A 27,536-nucleotide genomic window follows, 5' to 3' on the forward strand; every position below is an offset into this window, starting at 1 on the left:
ACAAAGTCGCTTGACTGGAACGTCAAGAAAATAAATTAATCCGCACTCGCCTGCATGGCCACCTCCTGACCAAATACTTGCAGTCAAACATAATACCATTTGGGCTACAAAACAAGAACAAACCAGCCATCTTCATTGACATACCAAAATGTAAGGAAGGTTTTAGCTCCGTTGCAAATAACGCCTCTTGATATTGAATGGTACTGGGAGTGGAGACCGCAGCTGAGCAAGTCCAAATACTTACCAGAGAGATTGCTGCCCTGAAACAGGAAATTGCAGCCAATTCTACCTTACCAATGCCAAGGAGGCCTTGGAACTTCTGAGAAAACTTTGAAGGATTTTGAAACAACTACCCAAAACAAAAAACTTGAGAAACTATCAAAAGACATCCGTTTCTATGAGACGAAAAATACCTACCCATATCTAAACAAGGATTATTACAAACAGGACAATCAAGGGCGTTTCTCCGGTATAGGGACAGGTGGCTACTGGGGAAGAAGGAATTACACAACCTTTTCGGACTCATCTGTGAGGTCCGAGAGTGAAAACCAACAATGGGGTACCAGTTTGGGATACAAATACTGTGATAATTGGTACCCACATCTGGGATATCTTCCTTTTTAAGGGCAAGGCCAATGAAGACCCCCATGAGGTCGGGGAGGCAATTGGCCCAGGGAGCCAGTGAGAAGACATCAACCTACCAATACGAATTGGGAGAGAGGCCAGGGGAACATGTCGAAGCATGTCCGCTTCCAACCAGAGAGCCATGTGGAAATATCAATGCGACGCAAGGTATACAGATGGTAGAAGAAAGACAGAAACCGGTGGTTAATATATTGTCATATACCTTGACTGAGGAAGAGAATAACATCCTCTGCAAAGGTTTATCTATACAGGTAACTATAGTGGCCAACTTTTTCAGGTTTATATGAGTAAAATGTTGGCCTAACTATAACATCCCTGTAACCTGTGTTTATTTCAGTGAATGTTTAAGTTGTTTTAATATGCTAATACTAACTATAACGTCCCTGAAACCTCAGTTGTTTTCGGTGAATTTCTAAAGTTTTTAAATGCTAATTTCAAACTATGCCTATATAGGTATGACATGTGCAGAAAGAGGAAGAAAGGTGAATAAAGAAGCAAGAGAAGTGGATAAAGAGGAAATACAGGTGCAGAAAGAGTAAGAATATGCAAAAAGATGCAAGCGAATTGCAGAAAGAGGCAATAGAAGTGGAGAAAGAGGCAAGATAAGTTGATAAAGAGGCAAGAAAGGAGCAGAAAGAGGCAAGAGCGGTACAGACAGAGGGAATAGTGGTGTAGAAAGAAGCAAGAGAGATGCAGAAAGAAGCAAGAGAGATGCAGAAACAGGCAAAAGAGTTGAAATATGAAGCAAGAAGAGTGCAGAAAGCACCACCAGAGGTTCAGACGGAGTCAACGGGCTGCAGAAGGAGGGATGCATCAAGAAGCAAAAGACATGTAGAAAGAAGCTAGAGAAGTACAGAAAGAAGAAACAGAGGTGCAGAAACAGACACCAAGGGGTGGAGAAAGAGATAAGATATGTGCAAAAGAAGCCATAGAGGCACGGAAGGAGGCAAGAGAAGTGTAGAAAGAAGCAAGAGAGTTGCAGAACCAGGCAAAAGAGGTGCAGAAAGAAGCATGAGCAGTGCAAACATAACCAACAGAGTCACAGAAGAAGGCAAGATGGGTGCAGAAATGTACAAGAGAGGTCCAGAAAAAAACAAGCGCAGTGCATAAGGAATCAAAAGAGGTGTAGAATTAAGACAAGAGGGGTCCATAAAGAGACAAGAGAAGTGCGGAAAAGAGCAACCGATGTTCAGAAGGAGGCAAGATAGTAGCATAAAGCGGCAAGAGAGTTGTAGAAAGAGGCAAGAGAGGTGCAGGAAGAGGGAAGAAGGGAGTGGAAAGAAGAAAAAGAGGGGTGCAGAAAGAAGCGAGAGAGGTGCAGAAAGAAGCAAGAGAGGTGCTAAACGAAGCAACAAGGGGCCCATAAAAAGGCAAGAGAAGTCCATAAAGAAGCATCAGAGGTGCAGAGGGATGCAAGAGTAGTACAGAAAGAGGCAAGATAATTGCAGAAACAGGCAAAAGAGGTGCAGAAAGAAGCAATAACGGTGTAGAAAGAACCAACAGAGGCGCAGAAGGAGGCAATATGGGTGCAGAAAGAGACAAGAAGGGTGCAGACATTTGCAAGATAGGTCCAGAAATAAGCAAGAGCAATGTAGAAAGAACCAACAGATGTGCAGAGACAGACAAAAGAGGTGCAGAAAAAGGGAACAGGGGTGCAGAAAGAGCAAGAGAGTTGCAGAAAGAGGGAAGAAGGGTGCAGAGAGTGTAAAGAGTGGTACAAAAGGAAGCAAAAGAGGTGCAGAAAGAAGCAAGAGAACTGCAGAAGGAGGCAATAAAGGTGCAGTAAGAGACAAGTGGGGTGCAGAAAGAGGCAAGAGAAGTGCAGAAATAATCTACAGAGGTGCAGAAGGAGGCAAAGGAAGTGCAGACAAAGGAAAACGAGGTGCATAAAGAAGCAAGAGCAGTGGAAGAAGAACTAGCAGAAGTGCAGACGTAGGCAAAAGGGGTGCAGAAAGAGGCAAGATACATGCAGAAACACGTGAAAGAGATGCATAAAGAAGCAAGAGCAGGACAGAAAGAACCAACAGATATGCAGAAAGAGGCAAGAGTGGTGCTGAAATTTACAAGAGATGTACAGAAAGAAGCAAGAGCAATACAGAAAGAAACAACAGAGGTGTAGAAGGAGGTAAGAAGGGTACTAAAAGAGCAAGAGAAGCGCAGAAAGAAGCAAAAGAGATGCAGAAAGAGGCAAGATGGGTATAGAAAGAATTAACAGATATACAGAAAGAGGCAAGAGAGGTGCACAAAGATGGAAGAAGGGTGCAGAAAGAGGCAAGAGGGTGCAGAAGGAAGCACAAGAGCTACAGAAAGAAAGAAGAGAAGAGCAGAAACAAGCAACAGAGGTGCAGAAAGAGGCAACATGGGTATAGAAAGAGGCAAGAAAAGTGCAGAAAGAAGCAACAGAGGTACAGAAAGAGGCAAGCAGAGTACAAAAAGAGATGATAGAGCTACAAAACAGGCAAAAGAGGTGGAGAAAGGGGAACAGGGGTGCAGACAGAGGCTATAGAAGTGCAGGGAAATAAGAGTGCAGAAAAAGGAAAGAGAGTTATAAAAAGAGGTAGCGGAGGTGCAGAAAGAGGAAAGAAGTATGAAGAAAGTGGCAAGCGGGGTATAGGAAGGAGGAAGAGAGGTGTAGAAAGAAACAACAGAGGTGTAGAAAGAGACACGAGGGGTCCAACAATTTGCAAGAGAGGTGAGAAGGAAGCAAGAGCAGTGAAGAAAGAACCAACAAATGTACAGAAAGGGGCAAGATGGGTACAGAAAGAAGCAAGATTGTTGCAGAAACAGGCAAAGGAGGTGCAGAAAGAGTCAAGAGGCATGTACGAAAAAAGTAAAAAGGTATAAAAAGAGGCAAGAGACATGCACAAAGAGGAAAGGAGGGTGAAGAAAGAGACAAGAGGTGTGCAGAAAGAAGCAAGAGAGGTGCAGAAAGACACCAGCAAAGTGCAAAAACCAGCAACAAAGGTGCAGAAAGAGGCAAAACGGGGACAGAAAGAGGCAAGAGAAGTGCAGACAGAGGCAAGAGATTTGCAGAAACAGGCAAAAGAGGTTGGTGCAGAAAAAGGAAACAGTGGTGCAGACAGAGGCATGAAGGGTAGAGAAATTCGCCAGAGAACTGACGAAAAGCGCAATAGAAGTGCAGAAAGATCCAAAAGAGGTGCTAAAAACAGACAAGAGTTGTGCAGAAAACTTCAAGAGAGTTGAAGAAGCAGGCAAGAAAGGTACAGAAAAATGGACAGGTGTGCAGAAAGAGGCAAGAGAGGTCAGAAAGAGGGAAGAAGGGTAAAGAAAGAGACAAGAGGGGTGCAGAAAGAAGCTAGAGTGTTGTAAAAGGAAGCAAGAGAAATGCATAAAGAAGCAACAGAGGTGCAGAAACAGACAATAGAAGTACAGAACGAGGTGAGAGCAGTGCAGAAAGAGGCAAGAGAAGTGCGGAAAGAGACACAAGAGGTGCATAAACAGGCAACAGAGGTGCAAAAAGAGGGAAGAGCGGTGCAGAAAGAAGCAAGAGAGGTGCGGACATGAGCAAGAAAACTGTAGAAAGAATCAAGCGAGGTGCAGAAACTTGCAAGAGAAGTGCACAAAGAGAAAATAGAGGTGCAGAAAGAGGCAGGACAAGTGCTGAAAGAAGCAGAAGAGGTGTAGAAAGTGGCGAGAGAGGTGCAGAAAGAAGCGAGAGAGGTGCAGAAAGAAGCAAGAGAGGTGCTAAACGAAGCAACAAGGGGCCCATAAAAAGGCAAGAGAAGTCCATAAAGAAGCATCAGAGGTGCAGAGGGATGCAAGAGTAGTACAGAAAGAGGCAAGATAATTGCAGAAACAGGCAAAAGAGGTGCAGAAAGAAGCAATAACGGTGTAGAAAGAACCAACAGAGGCGCAGAAGGAGGCAATATGGGTGCAGAAAGAGACAAGAAGGGTGCAGACATTTGCAAGATAGGTCCAGAAATAAGCAAGAGCAATGTAGAAAGAACCAACAGATGTGCAGAGACAGACAAAAGAGGTGCAGAAAAAGGGAACAGGGGTGCAGAAAGAGCAAGAGAGTTGCAGAAAGAGGGAAGAAGGGTGCAGAGAGTGTAAAGAGTGGTACAAAAGGAAGCAAAAGAGGTGCAGAAAGAAGCAAGAGAACTGCAGAAGGAGGCAATAAAGGTGCAGTAAGAGACAAGTGGGGTGCAGAAAGAGGCAAGAGAAGTGCAGAAATAATCTACAGAGGTGCAGAAGGAGGCAAAGGAAGTGCAGACAAAGGAAAACGAGGTGCATAAAGAAGCAAGAGCAGTGGAAGAAGAACTAGCAGAAGTGCAGACGTAGGCAAAAGGGGTGCAGAAAGAGGCAAGATACATGCAGAAACACGTGAAAGAGATGCATAAAGAAGCAAGAGCAGGACAGAAAGAACCAACAGATATGCAGAAAGAGGCAAGAGTGGTGCTGAAATTTACAAGAGATGTACAGAAAGAAGCAAGAGCAATACAGAAAGAAACAACAGAGGTGTAGAAGGAGGTAAGAAGGGTACTAAAAGAGCAAGAGAAGCGCAGAAAGAAGCAAAAGAGATGCAGAAAGAGGCAAGATGGGTATAGAAAGAATTAACAGATATACAGAAAGAGGCAAGAGAGGTGCACAAAGATGGAAGAAGGGTGCAGAAAGAGGCAAGAGGGTGCAGAAGGAAGCACAAGAGCTACAGAAAGAAAGAAGAGAAGAGCAGAAACAAGCAACAGAGGTGCAGAAAGAGGCAACATGGGTATAGAAAGAGGCAAGAAAAGTGCAGAAAGAAGCAACAGAGGTACAGAAAGAGGCAAGCAGAGTACAAAAAGAGATGATAGAGCTACAAAACAGGCAAAAGAGGTGGAGAAAGGGGAACAGGGGTGCAGACAGAGGCTATAGAAGTGCAGGGAAATAAGAGTGCAGAAAAAGGAAAGAGAGTTATAAAAAGAGGTAGCGGAGGTGCAGAAAGAGGAAAGAAGTATGAAGAAAGTGGCAAGCGGGGTATAGGAAGGAGGAAGAGAGGTGTAGAAAGAAACAACAGAGGTGTAGAAAGAGACACGAGGGGTCCAACAATTTGCAAGAGAGGTGAGAAGGAAGCAAGAGCAGTGAAGAAAGAACCAACAAATGTACAGAAAGGGGCAAGATGGGTACAGAAAGAAGCAAGATTGTTGCAGAAACAGGCAAAGGAGGTGCAGAAAGAGTCAAGAGGCATGTACGAAAAAAGTAAAAAGGTATAAAAAGAGGCAAGAGACATGCACAAAGAGGAAAGGAGGGTGAAGAAAGAGACAAGAGGTGTGCAGAAAGAAGCAAGAGAGGTGCAGAAAGACACCAGCAAAGTGCAAAAACCAGCAACAAAGGTGCAGAAAGAGGCAAAACGGGGACAGAAAGAGGCAAGAGAAGTGCAGACAGAGGCAAGAGATTTGCAGAAACAGGCAAAAGAGGTTGGTGCAGAAAAAGGAAACAGTGGTGCAGACAGAGGCATGAAGGGTAGAGAAATTCGCCAGAGAACTGACGAAAAGCGCAATAGAAGTGCAGAAAGATCCAAAAGAGGTGCTAAAAACAGACAAGAGTTGTGCAGAAAACTTCAAGAGAGTTGAAGAAGCAGGCAAGAAAGGTACAGAAAAATGGACAGGTGTGCAGAAAGAGGCAAGAGAGGTCAGAAAGAGGGAAGAAGGGTAAAGAAAGAGACAAGAGGGGTGCAGAAAGAAGCTAGAGTGTTGTAAAAGGAAGCAAGAGAAATGCATAAAGAAGCAACAGAGGTGCAGAAACAGACAATAGAAGTACAGAACGAGGTGAGAGCAGTGCAGAAAGAGGCAAGAGAAGTGCGGAAAGAGACACAAGAGGTGCATAAACAGGCAACAGAGGTGCAAAAAGAGGGAAGAGCGGTGCAGAAAGAAGCAAGAGAGGTGCGGACATGAGCAAGAAAACTGTAGAAAGAATCAAGCGAGGTGCAGAAACTTGCAAGAGAAGTGCACAAAGAGAAAATAGAGGTGCAGAAAGAGGCAGGACAAGTGCTGAAAGAAGCAGAAGAGGTGTAGAAAGTGGCGAGAGAGGTGCAGAAAGCAGAAGATATGGGCAGAAAGAGGCAAGAGAAGTGCAGAAAAAGGTACAAAGGTACAAAAAGAAGCAAGAGAAATGCATAAAGATGCAAGACAGATGCAGAAACAAGCAAGAGTGGTTTGCACACCATTAGTACACATTTTCACATCCATATTTAGCAATAAGTAACAGGTGACAATTCTAGGTGTACAAAGGGACTTCCACCACGCTATAACATTTGTCGCTGCATTTTTGGTATCGTTTGAGCAGTTTGACCTAGGAAAAAGGTTTTTTTTGTTCAAATTTGCGGATTATGCAGCAGATGATGGAATATGTGGAAAATGCACAAAATATATAATTGTGCGATAGTCTGTGCAGCCAAACAGTTGCATAATCAAAATGGCCCTGCTCATACCACTGACTAAGTCCAGAAGTTCTCCTCTGTTGTTACTTCTTTTTTTGCTGCATTAAGTATATAGTTTATGTTCTATGGAAATGAGGAAGACTAAACCTGAGCTTACCACTCCACAGCACATAACACATAATTACTCTCCATAACACATAATCCCACTCTACTTAATTCCTATACAGTAAATACTACACACTTTCTATTTCAGCCCGAGGCCCCATCCTCCGGGGCATGGCCACTTTTTAAACAAAAGAAATCTTAAAAGGAGGGGGGCTTTTTTCGGTCCCAGGACCCCATCCCCTGGGCTTTGCCTCTTTTTTATTCTTTTACTTTACAGGTGGGGCTTGCATGGCCCCCCTTCTCTTGGCACTCTTGGCCCCAGGGTCCATCCAATGAGGCATGGCCTTATGTTGGGGACCATGGGGGTGGCGGTCCCCAGGGCCAAGGAGTGCTCCTGGAGGGGGCTGCACAGCCCCCCTCCTGACTTGTATATAACTCTGGGGAGTGATAGTTCCTGGTGCAGTGTGGGGGGCTCGAGCCCTCCACAAATAACTTTTAAAAACTAGCCTCAGTTAGGTGGTAGTCCCAAGGGCTGTGGGGTAGTTGAGACCCCCATCTCAACATTGAAGCCTCCTGGAAGGTAGTAGTCACAGGGGATTTTTGGGGCCTGCAAAGCCACTCACCCATTATTTTGGAATGCCCCAGTGAGGTGGTGGTCCTGGGGCAGCGTGGGGGGCAGGACCGCCATTGCTCTTTTTAAAATGAAAAAGCCCCGGGGAGGTGGCTGTCCCCAGGTCAATGGGGGCCCACGGAGGACCCGCAAATATTGTCTGCATTGCCCCAAGGACACTTTATTTTTTAAAAAATGTGTTGAGATTTGCATACTGCATGCAAAGCATTCAATTTTCTCACTTCACACAACTGGGTCTTTTTTCATCTGTTCCTGAGTACTGTGAGCTGGGATTGCTGGTATTGCTGTAGCAAAGTTTTTGGCATATATCTATATATACATAATGACTAAATGTATGCCAACTGTCAGCGTCACTCTTTTTTACTAATTAATGCCTTTGCCCCTGTGTGAGACATCTTTGACACTGACCCAGCAACAATAATATCTAATATATAATATCCAATTTTCATCATCCACCTAACAGTTCACCATTCTGTGGCATTATGAGATGACTAAGGAGTCCTAAAGGTTTGGGAGCATGTGCTCGGAAGATTTGGAGTTGCAAGTATACTCATTGTCTGAACATGCAACCCTGAGATGAGACTTCAATTATCCAGTCCCAAAGCTCGGTTCTCATCAGGATTGTGACATTGATATTATGGCAGGAAAACACTTTGATTTCAAAGTTGAGGTCAGATGTCATGCTGCTGCAGACTTGTTATCACTCAGGTGAGCTTTCGGGACTTTGGCTAACAAAAGCGGACATGAACAATAGCATTTGACAGCAGTGGCATTTTTAAATTATGAGTTAAATATTTTTATTGAGGCTAACGCAGGATTATGAGTTTGGCTGCATTTTTTTAAATACCCACTCTAATCCCACTGTGATGAACGATTTTGGTGATTTACTGGTATAATTATCCATGCAACATTTTAGGTATTTTAAGCAAACTAAATGCATGCATTGTGCGTAATATGAAGTTATGCTTTATCTGCATTTATGTTGATTTTTTAGCTGTGGACAGTATATACCTGTTGTATTTTATCAGTGAGTTGCTCACATACTTTATAGTATATTGTTTGTGTTTATTCATCAGTCCGGTGGGAAGGGCTACTTATTTATTTACTTGGGGGGATGGGATGCGTGCTGAAGAAGTAAGAGTTGCCATGATGAAATGTCTAAAGGACTATGAAATGTCATAAGGCGTCGGAAGCAGACAAAATTCCAAAGGGACAAAGGCCGAATTCTAACATTCGCATGGAAATTGGACGGCCCAAGAAAAAAGATGAACCAACCTGGTGCAACAGCGAGTGGAGGACGAGACACCTCAGAGTCTGAGGCGGAAATATCAGAGGGTGAACAAACAGTGAATAAAGGAGGAAGTGGATTGGCGGAAGCAGAGCCTCTATTTTTTCACGAATTCCAGTTAATAAGGGAAACCCACCAGAGGCCAACCCCAAGAACTCACCCTCCGCAACAGATCCAAGGGAAGGGCGCAAGAAGCAGAAAACAAGGAAGGGAAAGAAAAGCGGGTGAAGAGGAACCCACCCCGAGAATAACCCGGAGCAGGGGGAAAAAAGGCAAATGGTAAGCTGCACAGATGAACACACAGTTGTGAATCTCTCCAACAAAGCCCTAACTCAGACCAAGTGAGAGTATTATAACTGGGCCCAACCTTCTGTCCGACATCGGGCTATGATTATGCAGAGGTCTCTATAAACCTCTTCAAGTACATTAGGAAACTGAAACTGCAAAAGATTTTCCTAATTCACAGTAGACGCGACCCTTTGGAGGCATCTAATGATGATTCTGAAACCAATGCCAACAATACAGATCATCTTACAGGCCATACTCTGCAAACCCTAGTTACCCTACATTCGTTGGAAACAATCAGTTCTGGAGAACAAAGGGAGATGAACATTGAGAAGCATTTAGAACTGGCAGGAATAACACAAACCAGTGGACATAGTTAACTCAAGAGAAAATCAAGAACAATTCCACAGGCACCATTCGACACAATCGAAGAATTCAATGAAGCAGTCATAGCGGATCTTAAGAAATTGGCTAAACAAACAAATTCTAACACCTGGCATTACAATATACCAAGGAAACATTGGGATGCCATCACGTCATTGAAAGAAGATCCAGATATTGAAGTAAAGCCGTCGGACATGGGAGGCAACAAGGTCGTATTTAGCAAACAACAGTACTATGAGAAGGCCATGAGACAACATGAATGTCCAGAATGTTATACGCCTATCCAACGAAAGGAATATGTAGTATTTATAAACACGTACCATTAACTACAAGGAAATGGAGGGACAAATGCATGCTGAGCCAAGACGGATATTTTTTTCTCCAATGTGAAGCAACCACTTTACCAACATTTTAGCATCTTCCTAAAATTCATAAATACCCCCTTAACCCTCCAGGAAGACCAATTGTGGCTTCAATTAACAGCCTGCTGGAGAATACTGCAATCTATATTGATTCCTTCCTTGCCCCCCTAGTCAAGGACCTTGCATCCTACATACAGGATATGCAGGACTTCTTGAGATTGATCGAAGGGATTAGATGGGAATAAGATATGCTCCTTATAACTCTAGAAATTACCAGCTTATATACGTGCATCCTACATCAAGATGGACAGAAAGCGGTCAAATGTTTTTGGGAAAAGAGACGTTTGACATTTTTAAATCACAACAAAATGTTGCTAGACATGATTTCCTTTTGCAGGCCAGCTCTACCAGTAACAACGGGGTACAGCTATGCGTATGTGCTTCGCCCCCAGCTATGCAAATGTATTCGTTGGCTGGTAGGAGAAGCACATAGCATGGGGGAACATAATGAGCTGAGGATGGACAAGATTATATTATAGTCACGATATATAGATGACCTTTTTATTGTTTGGCGTGTCAGCCTCTCCTTGGCTGAGGAGTACGTTGCCTCGCTAAACAACAACAATTTGAATTTGAAATTCACGAGTCACATTAGTGACTCTTCAGTCAGCTGTCTTGACCTGGAAGTGTATATTTAAACTCTAACTTCATTGACAAGTCTGTTTATAAAGCCTACAGCGGTCAAAGCTGTCCTACAGGAGGGCAGTCATCACCCAAAAAGCCCCCAAAAAAGTATACGTTATGGGGAACTTTTGTGTCTTAAGCGTAACTACACCACTGACACCAGCTGTGAAATAGCTAAAGAGGAGGCTATTCAGCAATTCAGGGAAACAGTATACACACGCAGATTTACATCAGGCAGTAGCTAAAGTCCAACCAATCAACAGAAGGGATCTACTAGTGGCCAATAAATCAAACCAAATACCAACAAAGGCCCCAGCCAGGAAGATCACCTAATATATTGACAAATCTGCTAACATCTTGGAAATTTTAAATTGGCACATTCCACAGACAGACAGTGTCTTGAAACACCATCTTCTAGAGCATCTACTTATTACACACAGGAGATGCCCTTCCTTAGGGATCACCTGATACGCAGCCATTTTAATCATATACTAACAGTTAAAAGCAGACTGGGTAGTGATGGTTTCTTTCCCTGGAAAAATTGCAAAGCTTGCAAACATAGCAACACAATGACCACTTTCGCAGGTAGACCAGGGGACCCTAGGCCTGTCAGAGAAATTAAACAATTTTTAAACTTTAATTCTGACTTCACAGTGTACTGTTTGATATGTCCCTGCCAGAAAAGATATGTTGGTAGCACCATCAATCAAACAAAGAAGTGCATTTTTCAACATCTGCGCACCATTACAAATAAAGATGCTACATACTCTGTTGCACACCCTTTTGAAATACATCACCAGAGCAACAGGGACTTTTTGAATTTCTACTGCATAGATCGATCGGGTAGAGAGACACGAAAGAGGTGGTGATAGGGTGGGAAAACTCCAAGCTTCGGATTAAAAAGTGATGAGCAGCTGTGGACCCATTTAGAATAACAACATATCTTGGACATGGCTAAACCATACAGCATAGCTGCGACAAGGGGCCATAACCATATCAAAGAAAAGCTGCCAAAATGCCCCCCTTTTCTGTTGAAAATGGTGCAAAAAAATATTCTCTCAAAACCGGATTGACAGTGTGATTACCCCTTCAGGGCACAATTATGAAGGACATCAGGGTGATGGTAAAATATGCCATTAGATATTATATATATATTTTTTAAGAAGTTAAAATATGATTTTTTAGAATGATTAATCAACATATGCACTATAATTGCAACTCACCCAGAGCCTGATTACTTTTTTTGCATAAGCAATTTGCACATATGTTTGTTTGCACTTTCATTCACTTTTGTAGATATCAAATACTACAAGACGGCCGCCATGAATTGTAAGTTCAATGCTACATGAGTCAGTTTTTAATGTTTACACTATTGAGATTTTAAATACTTCCATGTATGCACAAACAAATTGACATTGATGAATCTGTGAGGCAAAACGCGTCTTTCAGGGGGGTCTACACAATAAAAACACCCAGCTTGAAGATTTTCGTGTGTGCTATCAACCTGTCCTACTTATGAGGTTGCTGTGTTTTTTATATATAAATATATTTCACTGCAAAAACAAAGGTTTGAGTCCTGTCATAGTTTGGAATTATCATTTAAAAAAACTTTGAAATTCACTGACAAAACCATAGGTTTTAGACATGTTATAGTTAGGAATTAACATTTAAAAAACCTTAGAAATTCACTGAAAAAACCATAGCATGTCTGAAACCTTCAGTGAATTTCTAAGGTGGGCTCGGGAACAGGAGGAGGGGGCGTCAACAACCTCCTCCAATGCCACCGTGTCCACCAGCCAGCAGCCTCCAGCACGGTGCCGTGCTCGGACAGCCTCCCGTCGCCACTCAGCTGCAACAACACCAGCAGCTGGCCCCCCCAGAGCCTGGATGGCATGCCTGCGCCGCCTACGCCTCAGAGTGGACTACCTGGAGCGCAAGGTGGACAATCTTGAGCAACAGCTCCAGGACCTCGGCAAGGAGCGGCAGGACCACCTGTCCACACACCGCCGGAAGTGACTGTGTCCCTTGCCCCTTTTTTTAAAGACTGTTGGGGGTGGGGGGGGGGAATCGGGAGTTGGGGATTATTTGGGACTTTCCAGAGGACTACTTGAAAAGGACAATTGTTTGGGTTAGGGAGGGGTGGGACTAGTTTATTTTTGTTAGGGTAAATATATAATTATTTGTTTTACATACTTCAACATAGTGTACGTGTTAATGTTATTTTGTGGGGTGGTGGGCGGGGGTTACGGCACTTTTGGTTTCCTCGAACTTACCAGCATGAATTATCTAAAACGTCCAAAAATGTTCAAAAGTGCCACTAACAGAGTTAATGAATTCAATTGGCCTACTAGTACTTTACGTGTACTACTGTCAGTCTCTCCTCCGAGTCCTAGCCCATTATTCTACCTCCCCAAAATGCTTATCTTACCTGTGATTCGTGTTTGAGAATAGAGCTAGGCACAGCGCTGGCTGCATGGCAAATGGCAAATGGCGATTACGCCATCCAGGACCGAAATTCCGCTGTTGTGGTGTTAGTAGGAGTGGTACCACACTAGCAGTAGCAGCATATGAAAAACAAAGTAAAAAAATGTGACATTGGGTGGCCTGAGAGGAGTATTAGAAGGAACAGTAGCCTAAGCAATGCTGAAGATAAGTATGGGGAAAAATAATTGCATGGATGATTATGGCTACAACAAGAACAGTGACACAGCAGCGTAACAAGTCTTCTTGACATGTAGGAGGATGATGTTGACGATGGATCCAAACGATGGTGGGCATGAAATTCAGAATTTATTTTAAAATACTCATTGTTGTTTTTTTAACCAGAATTACAATATCCTAGGATTCATCTAGCTGACTTAAAATTGATTTGAGGAGGTTGCTTGCACCTTATCCTCCCCAGCAAGCGTGTGTAATTATTGTTGTAATTTACTCACACCTCAATGAAAACCACGCAGCCCGAGGAAAGAGGGTTAAGGTTTGAAACTTGGATGGGAATGAGGTTTGTGGAAAACGTTTTGTGGAGAGAGGAAAAAAAACCACAGCATGGACAAACAACAAATGAAGATAAACAAATCTTTGGATACGAAGATATCCATAAATCTTTTAAGGGACATAAAGGAAGTGCATGCACTACTGCATGCATGAAGTTGTTTACTAAATGGATAGGTTACTAAAAAGTAAGTAGTACTTTCTACAATGTACTAACTACGAAGAAACAAGTTGACAGTACAGGGCTGCAGTAATTACGCAATTTCACTTGCCTATTTGCCCTAAGAGAGAAGAACCACTTAGTACATTACATTAGTTTAAAAAATAGCAAATAAAAAATTATATAATGGCTGGAGGTATGAATTGAAGCAGAGAGCAAACTAATGCACAATCACACTCATAGAAGTTCACAGCAATAACATAACTTAAAAGATAAGTAGAAATGAAGATGGATACTGTAACTGTAGTTGTCCTGTTGAATTTTGGAAGTTGCATGCACCCAGCCATTCCTCTTTTTCGTGGTACTCCTCCATTCCATCTGACGCTTCGTCGATCAATCTTGGGGACCAGAAGACACCTTGTCCACTGCCTGCCTGGCGGATGTGGAATTGCGGCTCGCTAATGGTAAGCCTGAGTTCACCATTTTTCCCATTTCACAGGGTAAAAACCGGCCTGTAATTGTTGAAGGTAAAACAGGAAGTGATATTAAAATACCACAGAGAAAAAAATATAAGGTACGCTGTGTAGTGCAAAAATAACACTTTCAGTTTCAGAGTCGACACTATTACAATACATACAAGCATCATTTCGAAAGTGCGTACTCTGTGTCTCCTTTTCAAGGATAAATAAGTGTGCGCGAATTTTGCAGATCTTTCCCCTCAAGCTAGGTGTAAACTGCGATTTTAGAACAAAATTAGACATTCCCAGCAGTGCTCCCAGACCCTTCAACCCACACCCAAAAATTTAGAACACCCCCAAGTAGCCTCCTAAAAACATGCGGTACTGCGATCTGGCTGAGGCCTACTTGAAAATCATGCTAAAATGCACTCTGAAAGTAGGCCCAAAACACCCCTTTTCCACTATGGATTTTCTTCAAACCACTTTTTAATCAAAATTAGACATTCCCAGGAGTGCTGCCAGACACCTCAACCCACCCCCAAAAATATAGAACACCCCCAAACAGCCCCCCAAAAACATGCAATACTACTAAAAAAAAAACCTTTTCCACCATGGCTTTTCTTCAAACCACTTGCAATCAAAATTAGACCTTCCCAGCAGGGCTCCCAGATCCTTAAACCCAGTCGCAAAACTCTAGAACACCCTTCAAACAGCCCCCCAAATACATGCAATACTGCTACGTGGCACGAGCCCTAACTTAAAATCGTTCCCAAACGCTCTCTGCAACTAGGCCCAAACCCCCCTTTTCCACCATGGATTTTCTTCAAACCACTTGCAATCAAAATTAGTCCTTCCCAGCAGTGCTCCCAGACCCTTCAACCCAGTCGCAAAGCTCTAGAACACCCCCAAGTAGCCCCCCAAAACATGCAATGCTGCTACCTGGCACGAGCCCTAACTTAAAATCGTGCCCAAACGCTCTCTGCAACTAGGCCCAAACCCCCCTTTTCCACCATGGATTTTCTCCAAACCACTTGCAATCAAAATTAGACCTTCCCAGCAGTGCTCCTAGACCAGTCAACCCACCCCTAAAAGTCTAGAACACCCCCAAGTAGCCCCCCAAAAACATGCGGTACTGCGACCTGGCTGAGGCCTACTTGAAAATCGTGCGAAAACGCACTCTGAAAGTAGGCCCAAAACCCCCCTTTTCCACCATGAATTTTCTTCAAACCACTTGCAATCAAAATTAGACATTCCCAGGAGTGCTCCCAGATCCCTCAACCCACCCCCAAAAATCTATAACACCCCCATGTAGCCCCCAAAAACATGCAGTACTGCCACCTGTCGGAGGCCTACTTGAAAATTGTGCTAAAACGCACTCTGAAAGTAGGCCCAAAACACCCCATTTCCACCATGGATTCTCTTCAAACTACTTGCAATCAAAATTAGACATTCCCAGGAGTGCTGCCATACCCCTCGAACCCACTCCCAAAAATATAGAACACCCCCAAACAGATCCCAAAAAACATGCAACACTGCTAAAAAAAAAACTTTTCCACCATGGATTTTCTTCAAACCACTTGCAATCAAATGTAGACCTTCCCAGCAGTGCTCCCAGACCCTTAAACCCAGTCGCAAAACTCTAGAACACCCCCAAGTAGCCCCTCAAAAACATGCAATACTGCTATACGGCATGAGCCCTACTTAAAATCGTGCCAAAATACAGCCTGAAACTAGGCCCATAACCCCCCTTTTCCACCACTGATTTTCATCAAACCACTTTGTCTGTTTGTGTCAAAGAGCCTAGGTATGATACATCAGGTTGCTTCACTCAGTGGTGCCTGCCTTGACCATCTGCATGGCCCTGCCGCAAGCATGGGACAAAAATCCGTTCCGCTCAAGAATTTGCGAATTTTCGGCAATTTCGCGAGATTCACGATTGCGAATTTGCAGCCGAAAATCCACAAATTTCGCAAGCGTAACGGATTTTTGTCCCATGCTTGCGGCAGGGCCATGCAGACGGTCAAAGCATGCACCACTGAGTGAAGCAACCTGATGTAGCATACCTAGGCTCTTTGACACAGACAGACAAAGCATATCTAATTGTAGCAGCATCCCACATAGCCCCAATTTCACATGAACTGTTGTCTGGACTCTGCCTGGCATAACAACACTACACTGCCTCGACCCCTCCATACCACGACTAGACAGACATGTAGTTCTGCTGTAGTATTTGTTGTAGACTGGTTTACCTGTTTGCCACTCACAAATTGGCCATAGTTCTTCCGTAAACCGACGGTGATGATCCATCCATCCCAGTGAGTGACTGTAAAGAAAAAAGATATATTATTTAATTAATCATCATGGTATATTGGAATACAGTAAGTACAAGGACATTTTGCATATTGGAAAATGCAAAGTAGTGGCCCCTGCAGTTGAAGTACAATTTGAATTAAACAAGGTGAAAAAAAAGCGGAGTAAACTTGAGTTACATTTAGTGTGTAAAAGATTAAATAATAACAGAAGACATATAATTTGTTTCATGTACAACAAACAAACAGCAATTGCTTTCATCAGAGCCAGACAGCCATTGCTGTCCACTGCATGCCATCTTCTTCTCATTATTCATACCCTGTTCCACTTTTTGTCCGCATCTTCTTCTGAAGGTGAAGGCCCACAGGGCAGCCTCTCCTGTCAATTTCAGAAGTAACTATCAGCAATCAGCATGTAGTCAGTAATTCCAGTACCACTTGAGGGGACTCGTCTACGAAGACAAAGTTTCTTGATTCTGCGTAATCCAGCCATCTGCCTTGAGGGAAATGGATAGGGGGAGTCTGGAGGAGGAGGATAGAGGAGCATGATTGAGTTGTGAACTTGTGAACAGTAGGAATGCAGACTCCGGCACCTTCAAATCAGTAAGGAAAGAAGATGAAGACAGTGCTGCTGATGGACTTGTTGTGATTAGGTGATTAGAGTTTTGTTGTGGTAAAAGTTGCAGAAGAAAGAAAGACACACAGGAATAAAAGTGAATAAGGACGAAAAAAAAGGAAGTCATTTTCAGGCCTCGGTGTCAGGGAAGTAGAGCTCGTCCTCAAACTCTGTGAATTGAGACGGGAGTAGGTCAGCTAACAGAGAAGAACTTCCATCACCTAAGTTGGTGTCCTCCTCTTCTTCCTGCGTGCATTCACGTATTTTGTTATCTGGTGGTGTGAAGTGCTGATTCATCTTGATCATTGTTAACCTCTCCACATTTTTGGGCGAGAGCCGGGTCCTTTTTGAAGATACAAAGGCACCAGCAGCACTGAAAACACGTTCAGAACACAAGCTTGCGAGTGGGCAAGACAAATAATTTAGAGCCAGGTTGGTGACCAGTGGCCATAGATGCCTTTTCCTATACCAATACAGCAATGGGTTCTGATTAACGAAGACCTCTGTTGTGTCATCCAGATAGGCCTGCACCATCGACTCAAGGTTCTCCAGGGTTGCTGCACTTTGCGTACCATCTGTGGCCTTTGCATCACTGGAGCGAGCAAACCCTTGATGAGTTAGCCAATCCACTCCCGACAATATTATGGTTGGGCCTGGTGCAGGTGAGGATGATGATACGGTTGCTGGTGTCGTTAACGGCTGTGAGGGAAAGTGACTCCCTTTGGCCACAGATTCAGAAGTGGACCTTGATGCCAGATGGCCTCGTGATTCAGTAGTACTTCTGACGGTTCCTTCTTCAATTTTCTGCCGCTATTTTTCGAACCGAGTGGCTGAAACAGCTAGCCAATGTTTGGATTTTGTAGGATCTGCTTCATCAAAAGGAATGAATGCTTTGCTGGCCACTGCCTTTTTGTACCGTGGATCCAGAATAGTGGCACAAATGTAATGTTGTTCTGTATGTATTTTTTTAAGCCTTTGATTGTCAACTAGGAGGCTTAATAAGCTCTCCGCCAACTGATATGCGCCTTGCTTTTCAGCTTCATTTCGGAATGCTGAAGTCACCGCCTTCAGTTGGTGCTCTAGCATGCGCAACAATGGGATAACTTTGCCCAAAGTACAGTCCTCCCTGCTGACTTCACACGTGAAGACCTCAAAAGGACGAAGCATGTCTGTCAGGCTTTTAACTAGCTTCCATTCCTCCAACTCTAGCCACATGTCTTTATTATTCAAACCCAGTTTATAGACATACTGATTGATTCCCACCCACTGCTCAGACAGACGCTCAAGCATGTAGAAGGTTGAGTTCCAACGTGTTACCACCTCCTGGATGAATCCTTTGACTGGCACTCTACTTTCACGTTGCATGTTCCTCAGCTGCTTCCAGGCCTTAAAAGAATGGCTGAAATGTGTGCAGATTCTTCAGCAGGTGGTCAGTAACTTGCTGCCTGTCTTTTCTTTTTTTAAGAAATCTTGCAAAACGATGTTTATACTGTGCACCAAACACGGCACTCTGAAATATTGACCGTCCTGAATGGCCTTAACTATATTAGTGCCATTATCCGTGGAAACATAACCAATCATGCGCTTTCTTAGATGCAGCCATTTAAAGCCCTTACTTTGAAACTCATTCAAAATGTTTTCTGCAGTATGAGATTTCTCCATGGCAAACATGGCTACTGTTGCATGTTTCCGAGTATCTTGAAAAACTGTGTCCTTGTCAACACCTGCACGTAACTTCTCTGTAACCCCTGTAAAAGAGACCCAGTGTGCAGTGATGCACATGTAATCAAGGGCTTGGCAACTGGTCCACATGTCTGTTGTCAGGTGGATAGTGTGAACAGCACTCTTCTGCAAAGCTGCCCCAATCACCTCCAGCACATCTTCATGTAGTTCTGGAACCGCAACTCGGGCAAAATAGGACCGGCTAGGAACCTTCCATTTAGGGCAGACTGTTGCCACAAATTCTAGAAAACCCACCCCTTGCAGGAAAGAAAAAGGGAGAAGGTCCAGCGTTCAAATGGTGCCTCTGAACAAAACATGGTACTAATGGTTGGCTGAAACATTTTACGGGATGGTGTTGATGCAGACTTCTTCAACCCAGGTAGGCTCATTGATTTACTTTTTCGCATTGGTGTCTCTCCCAGACTCTTAGTGTGCCTCATACATGTTGCAGGGGTAGAGGGTGTGCTGCTGCCAGGGGTACTGGGTGTACCAGAAAAAATGTCTGTCGCTTCTTCACTCCCCCCTGCACGATAAACCCATCGTCATCATCATCATCAGATGCAATGGATACATTTGGATTTGTTGTACTTTTGGCTCCCTGGATATTCCTTAGGTGCACATCCCAAATGATAGTGTAGTGTTTTTTGAGATGACCTCTCTGGCCTTTTGTGCCATAGTTGGTACCAAACTTACCACGACTAACTGAAATGTTACAAATCGAACAAATGACCATGTTTTCCGCCTTTGGGCTAACAGTAAAGAAGTCCCAAACTGGGGACTGTAGATGTCTGCTGGTGGTGGAGGTGCTACATTGAGTTTCAATGCCAGATGAAGTGGAGGATGGGCGTTCCTGAAATTTACTCTGTTGTGCACTTACAGCACCACTACTTGAGGTAATGGAGGTAGATGGAGGTCCCTGCGGGCCCTTCTGACAAGAAAATATGGAAGCTATTGGTGGTGTTGGTGTACTAGTTAAATGCGTTGGTGGTGGTACCAATGCCACACCGCCCACATCCCGCTCAGCAGCAATTCAGGATAGGGTAAAAATATCTTTCTGCTCCATGCCCGCTGGGGCTGGAGTGACGACTGTGATGACTGGGTCATCATCCTCAGACTGTTCATCACCAGCAGAATCCACCACTTCTACTTCTTGTTCGTCGTCATCACACATAAGTGAAAGCCTTGCGGGAACCTTCCTTTTAGGCTTAGCTACCTATGTCGGCTCATGGCGTGCCTCCCTCTCAGAATGCATTGTTGTTGGTGGCGGGTTCCAATCAACATCAAGATCATCAGAAGGAAGGGGGCTTGAAAAAGAACGTGTGGTAGCCCTCCTTGATCTTTTTCTTGCTGGGGATCTGGAAGACAATGAATCATCAGGGGGAGTGGCTTCCTCAGATGATACCTCTGCTTGAATTTCGATTTCCTGATGGGCCCCTACCTCTTGAGGAACAAGCATTGTGGGCAGTTGTGCAGCTCCATGCGCCTCTAGTTGCGCCTCTCCATGCACCTCTCCATGCGCCTCTCCTTGCAACACTCCTTGCGCCTCTACTTGTGCCTCTACTTGCGCCTCTCCTTGCACCTCTACTTGCACATGTACTTGGGCTTGTACTTGCAGCACCTGTGGTTGTTTTTGCTGCTGTGGTTGTTGAACACTCGTCAGATGAGTTACACCCTGCCCTGATTGGATTCTACTTTCTTGCCATGAGCCAACATCACAGGTCGATGGTGATTGAACAAGTAAAGTGGCTGCCTCTGCAGCACTCATGGGCTTGGACCTAACTTGGCGTGGTGGCACTGAGCCCGATGCAGCCGAGGTGCTGCTCCCAGCTTGGTCCCTGGCAGAGCCCGCTGCTGCAGGTGTAGTTTTTTTTCCCAAAAAAATTTGCCGTTCGGCACACCAATCTCCTTGGTAAGTGGCGCCACTTGCTTTTTCTGCTCCTTCTTACTGTCAACTTTCTTGGTAGAGGAGCTACGGCCACCTTTTTTTGGGCCCATCTTCTTCAGATGTCAGAACAGCAGGCCGCAGTTGCACGAGTTGCATAGTTGTCTGTGGCCACACGTGACATTGTGCTGCACACACCAAAGCAGGACTTCTTCCTGGCACTGATTTTTAATTTTTATTTAAAACAAAGTTTATTGGGTTTTGTTCCACACAACATACAAAATCAAATACATTTCCCATGTTTCCCTAAGCTCACCTTACACCCTTCCTTAACTACATTCTCGGTAGTGGGTAGGATGCGATCCAGTAAATGTATACAATACTCCAGTAAAGTTAAGCCCCAACATGCTCTGTCTTATTTTACAAACAACCTCCCATATAGTCCCTCATAGTCCCTCCCTCCTCCTTGGATCCCTATTATCGACGTCTGTAATTGGTTTCAACCATATTAAGTTGTGTGCACAGGAATGATCAGGTGTTAGTCTGTGCGATGTGCCTGTCATGTTTCGGGGGATAGTCCCCAATCCTATTACTATTCCTCTCCTTCTGCTTGTGTCCCATAATCACGTATTGCCTGCACTAATGTGTCCCACGCCTGAGCTGTTTCTAGCGCCTTTTCATTGCGCTGCCTACGCGCAGTTTGGAATCTCAAGTCGCTATCGCCGCTGGCCCATTTAAGAAACTTGTTCTTCCATCTAGTGCCATTGGGCCCCATTGTCGCTTTCCAGTGTTTTATAATTTCTAGTTTTGCCTGTATAAGCCCCATGTCTATAAATTTACTTGTGATCTTGTTCCTGGGGGTATGGGGAAACCAATGCAGAACACCCACGGCCATATTAAATTCTGAGCTCCGTTCCTTTATTGCATTTAGGGTGTCTCCCACCTCCTTCCAGTAGAGCTCTTATCTTGGGAATGTCCATAACATATTATCCAGTTCTACACCGAACTGCGTACATCTGGGACATGCGGCATTCTCTACATCAAAATATTTCTTAATCTTGCCTGGCGTCAGATATGCTCGGTGAAGGATGTAGAAATGCACTAATTGGAATCTTGCATTCCGTGTGCTTTTCCAGGCCCTCCGCATTATATGCTCCCACACTGTCTCGGGGATGACTTTTCCTATGTACGTTTCCCATTTTCCTTTCAGCGCTTCGAGCGGTGGCAGCCCTTCATGGAGCATTCTAGAGTAAAGGCAAGTGACTGCCTTGAAAGTTCCCGCTGCCATCATTGTGTATTGACAAACCGTCGTTGTTCTCGGCTCTATGAGTCCCTCCCTCCAGTGCGACTGTATTGCTCTTGTCAATGCTGCGTGCATCAGGAAACCTCCTCTCGGCAGATCGAACCTGTCTAATAATATTGGGTACGGCAATAGTGCGCCATCTTCATATAATTCCCCCAGTACCTGGACTCCCGCTTCCTCCCATTCTTGTAGCTGTGACCAGTCACCAACGTGTGGAAGTGCCGTCAACATTCCTATTGGGATCTCTGGGGCATAAGGATGTAGTACGCCTGCCCTGCGTTGCGAGCGATTCCAACACAATCTGATAGTTTTTTCCTCCTGCGTTAGATCTCTGAGGTATAGTTTATGTTGCAGCGCAATGAAAGAAAGGATATGTCGAGGCATGCCTCGGCCTCTTTTATGTTCCGGTCCTCTAAACTCTCATGCAATTTCTTGTGTGTAGATCTGCAGTTGAGCTGCTAAGTAGTACAGCTCAAAGTCTGGGACCGCCAGTCCATCCTCCGCCTTAGGTCTTATCAACGTCGCTTGTGCCACTCTCCGCCATCCCATTCCCCAAAGGAAGGATACTATCATAGACTTTAAAGCTTTAAAGATAGTGGCAGGTATCCATATCGGCAATGTCCTGAAATAATACAGGAGCATTGGAAGCCCAACCATCTTAAGTAGTGCTATCCGGCCTACTAGCGACAGTGGCAGAGTAGCCCAAAAGGCCATACTACCCTTTAAAACTCCTATACCACGGCCGATATTACCTTCCAATAAATCAGCTGTTGTGTGGTAAACGTATACGCCCAAGTATTTCATACAATTGGGCACCCAACGCACCTCTCGCGTCATCAAGGATCGAGTCTCCCCTCGTCGCACCGGGAACAAGCATGCCTTGGACCTGTTCACTCTCAAGCCAGATATCTTGCCGAAGCTCGTTAGCAATTTTTCAGCCCCCCTCAGTGCCCCATCAGCATCTTCAAGAAAGAGCAGGGGGTCATCTGCATATAGCGATATATATTGTCACCCAAACCTGATTTGTAATCCCCCATAATGATATCCCGTCCGGATTGACAACGCGAGGGGCTCCACCGCTAGAGAAAACAACAACGGAGATAGTGAGCATCCCTGCCTCATACCCCTTTCTACCGGGTATTGAGATGAAATGAGCATACCCGTTTTCACTCTGGCCATCGCCGAAGTATACAGCACTGCTGTCCATCTCAGATAATCCTCTCCCACTCCGAAGCGTCTCAGTACCTTATAAAGATATTCCCATTCGAGGCTGTCAAACGCTTTCTCTATATCTACCGACAATATTATTGGCTGTTCAGCCTCCAAGTGGTTTCCCTCTAGCAATCGCATCCATCGGCGTATATTCACGGTCGTGTTTCGTGTTGGTATAAAGCCAGCCTGGTTCTCATGGACTAGGGTAGACATATGTTGTAACAGGCGAGCTGCTAGGATGCTGCTTAGTATTTTGTACTCCGTAGTTAGCATCGATAGTGGTCTATACGACGCCATATCGCCAATTTCTCTCCCCTGTTTTAATAAGGGTATGACCAACACCTCCCGCATAGATTGTGGTAACCGCCCCAAGTGTTTCATTTCCTTATATACTTCTAAAAGTAGAGGTGCCAACAGGTCAGTATATCTTCCATAAAATTCTATGGGTAGCCCGCCCGAACCCGGGGTTTTGTTGGGTGCCATGCGTTTCATGGCGCATCTTATTTCTCCTATCTCTATATCCTTGCCCAGTTCCTTCGCCTGTTCGTGATCCAGTTCTGGGAAACAAAGCCCTTCCAGGAAGACATCAATGGCTGGGGTACTGTTCTCCAGTCTGCTTTTGTATAAATTTTCATAGTAGCTCGCAAAGCAGTGCAGGATCTCATCCTGGGTGTAGACCTCTTCCCCTTCCGCTGTGCGCATGGTCAGTATGGGGGAGCCTCTTTTTGTGGGGTTAGCAATCCAAGCCAGTAGGGTCCTGCCTTGTCGCCCTCTGCATGGGACCTCACTGTGTATGCTTTATAATCGAAGCTGCGCAAGCGCTCCATCTCTGTTGCAACTGCTTCCTTCGCCTCGCTAACTCTATCCAGAAGTTCCGGATGCCCAGGTCTTAAGAGCTTCACTTCACGTAGTTTCTTGTCAGCCCTCTCCAGGTCTTCTAGAAGTACTTTCCGCACCCCTTCATGTTTCCCTATGCAAAAACCCCTTATAACTACCTTAAAGACATCCCATTCCGTTGCCCTCGCTGCAGTCGTGCCAGCATTGTCCTCAAAGTACTGCGTAATTCCCTCCTCTAGCGCGGCTTGAAAAATAGGGTCCAAGTGGGGACACAGGAGACACCAGGGAGCCACTGCATAGCAATCAGCAGAGGATTATGATCCGACACTGTTCTAGATAGGTACTCAGTTCTTATAATTGCTGGCATTAGGACTGGGGAGCACAGCACTGCGTCTAACCTCACATGGAGCTCATGGATATGTGAGAAGTAGGAGTAATCTTGATCATGTGGGTGTTGTGTTCGCCAAGCATCTACTAGACCCCACCTTGTTTGCCAATCTAATCTGCCTTTGGCGTGCGGTGAATCAGCCAGGGGGGGTGTGACCAATCAAGGGAAACGTCTAACACAGAATTAAAGTACCCCCCGATAAATAACGGTCCTACAAGGAAGTGTGCTAGGGACCCGGATAACTTCGCTAGGAAGGTCAGCTGATCAACATTAGGTGCATATACACTGCAGAAGGCAATGTCCTTACCCCGTAGCTTTCCCTCTATCGCTACAAACATTCCTTCTGGATCTATGACCTGTTTGGATACCTGAAATGGGACCCCTGCTCTGACCCAGATTAGCACGCCCCTGGCAAAAGCAGAATTTGTTGTGTTGTATACTTGACCCCTCCATCTCCGCTGTAATGCTAGTCCCTCAGCCTTCGTTAAGTGTGTTCCTGAAGCAGTGCAACCTGCACTCCTCTACGTACTAGGTAGGCGTGGATCTTATGGCGTCGAGCCATAGTATGAAGCCCCCTCACATTCCAGGTTATACATCTCAAGTTAGTCGACTCAACCACTGTCCCGCAATGGTCTGTGCCGTCCACACCAGTCACTCCCCAGGCACCCTAAGCATGACAACCCTCCAGCATCGATGATGAGCCCTCCCGCTAACATCCCAAAACATCCCCAAACTCCCCTCCTCCCCAGAACAGGACCTAGTAACCTCCATCTAGCTACCATCCAAAAACTCCTGAATACTAACATTTGACTAATCCCACAGTAGTCACTGTGGGTGTGCCTTAAGGGCACTGAGAAGGGGCCGGCCCCCAACGGACAGCCGCCTAATCTCCGAGCCCCTCACTGAGTGATCGAGCCCCATATAATAAGCATCTCAGTGACCTCCCATCTCTCACCCACAATCAGCAATCCCCTCCCAAAGTCCACAGTTAGCAGTCCGCATTGGCTTGTACAACAAGCTCGCACATCTCACCGGATGCTTCTATCCTTCGTCCAGCATTCCCTCCGCCGTCGCGTGGGTGACCACAGGTAAGGGCACACTGTCCGTTTCTGAGCGTTCCATATCCGAATGGTCATTATCCTTTTCAGATTCCACCTCATCTTGTGATGGGGCGTCCTGAGTCCCTGATAATGCGGATACCATCTCCAGGACCCCTCGCCGTTCTTCCATCGTCTCCGGTAGTGAAGGTCTCCTCAGTCCCTTCTGTCTATTGCGTAGCCGGTGGTAATCCTTCTGAGCCCATTCTGGGCCTTTGTTCATAGGCATCTTTTCCGGACTTGTACAATTCTAGCCAAGCACAGGCGTCATCTGGAGTATCAAAGAACCTTGTTTTGTTGTCTACAATTACTCGTAGTCTAGCTGGAAAGAGAAGGGAGTATTGCAGGCCCTCAGTTTGTAATTCTCTCTTAACGGCCAGGAAAGAGGTCCGCCGATGCTGCCTTTCATACGTGTGATCAGGGAAAATGTTAATTTTGCTGTTTTCCACCTGATAGGGACCGTTCATCCGTGCATTCTGGAGCAGCAGAACTCTGTCCCGGTAATGCAGCAGTCAGGCCACCACCGGGCATGGGGGGCGACCCTGTTGAGGTGGCTTGGCCGGAACTCTATGAGCCCTCTCCAGTGTGTAGAAAGTGGATAGACCTTCTGGTCCTACTACCGTCTGGAGCCAGTCTTCATGATAGCGGACCATGTCTTGCCCCTCCACTTTCTACGGAAGTCCCACTATTCGGATGTTGTCTTCTTCCTGGCACTGATGATGAGCGATGAGGCTGATTCGTCTTTGTACACCTAAAAGCAAACAAAGCCAAAAATAAAAATTGCAAATGTCTTCCTAATAAAAAATGGATGTTTACATTAATAGAAGAGAGACCACACAGAGAGGGTTGTTTCATGCACCACTGAGTACCCCTGGGCATAATGGATGAAAGCAAGACATACTGTGTACAGCAGGCCTATAACACAAAGCACACTGCCTTGCTTCAAAATGGCCCCTAGACCCCCACCCACATGGCCAGGCCCTGGACCAGGCCTCAAAATGGCCCCCACCCACATGGCCAGGCCCCAAGAACAGCCCAAAAAGTCGAAAAACACACAAAAATCACCACAATCCAATGCCATCCATGCCCTCAATGATGTTTAAATTCAAGACACCCCACAGAAAGACTTGATCCATGCACCACTGACTACCCCTGGGCATAATGGTTGAAAGCAAGGCAAACTGGGTGCAGGCCTGATCACACTGCCTGGCTTCAAAATGGCCCCTTGACCCCAAGCAACATGGCCAGGCCCTGCCTGGACCAGGCCTCAAAATGGCCCACACCCACATGGCCAGGACCCAACAACACCCCAAAAAGTAAAAAAACACAGAAAAATAACCACAATCCAATGCCATCCATGCCCTTAATGATGTTTAAATTCAAGACACCCCACAGAAAGACTTGGTCCATGCACCACTGACTACTAATGAGCATAATGGGTGAAAGCAAGGCAAACTGGGTGCAGGCCTGAGCACACTGCCTGGCTTCCAAATGGCCCCTTGACCCCCAGCAACATGGCCAGGTCCTGCCTGGACCAGGCCTCAAAATGGCCCCCACCCACATCGCCAGGACCCAACAACACCCCAAAAAGTAAAAAAACACACAACAATCACCACAATCCAATGCCATCCATGCCCTCAAGGATGTTTAAATTCAAGACACCCCACAGAAATACTTGGTCCATGCACCACTGACTACCCCTGTGCATAATGGGTGAAAGTAAGGCAACTGGGTGAAGGCCTGAGCACACTGCCTGGCTTCAAAATGGCCCCGAGACCCCCACCCACATGGCCAGGTCCTG

This window comes from Lissotriton helveticus, chromosome 4_2 (genome assembly GCF_964261635.1).
Source record: "Lissotriton helveticus chromosome 4_2, aLisHel1.1, whole genome shotgun sequence".
Lineage (NCBI taxonomy): Eukaryota > Metazoa > Chordata > Amphibia > Caudata > Salamandridae > Lissotriton > Lissotriton helveticus.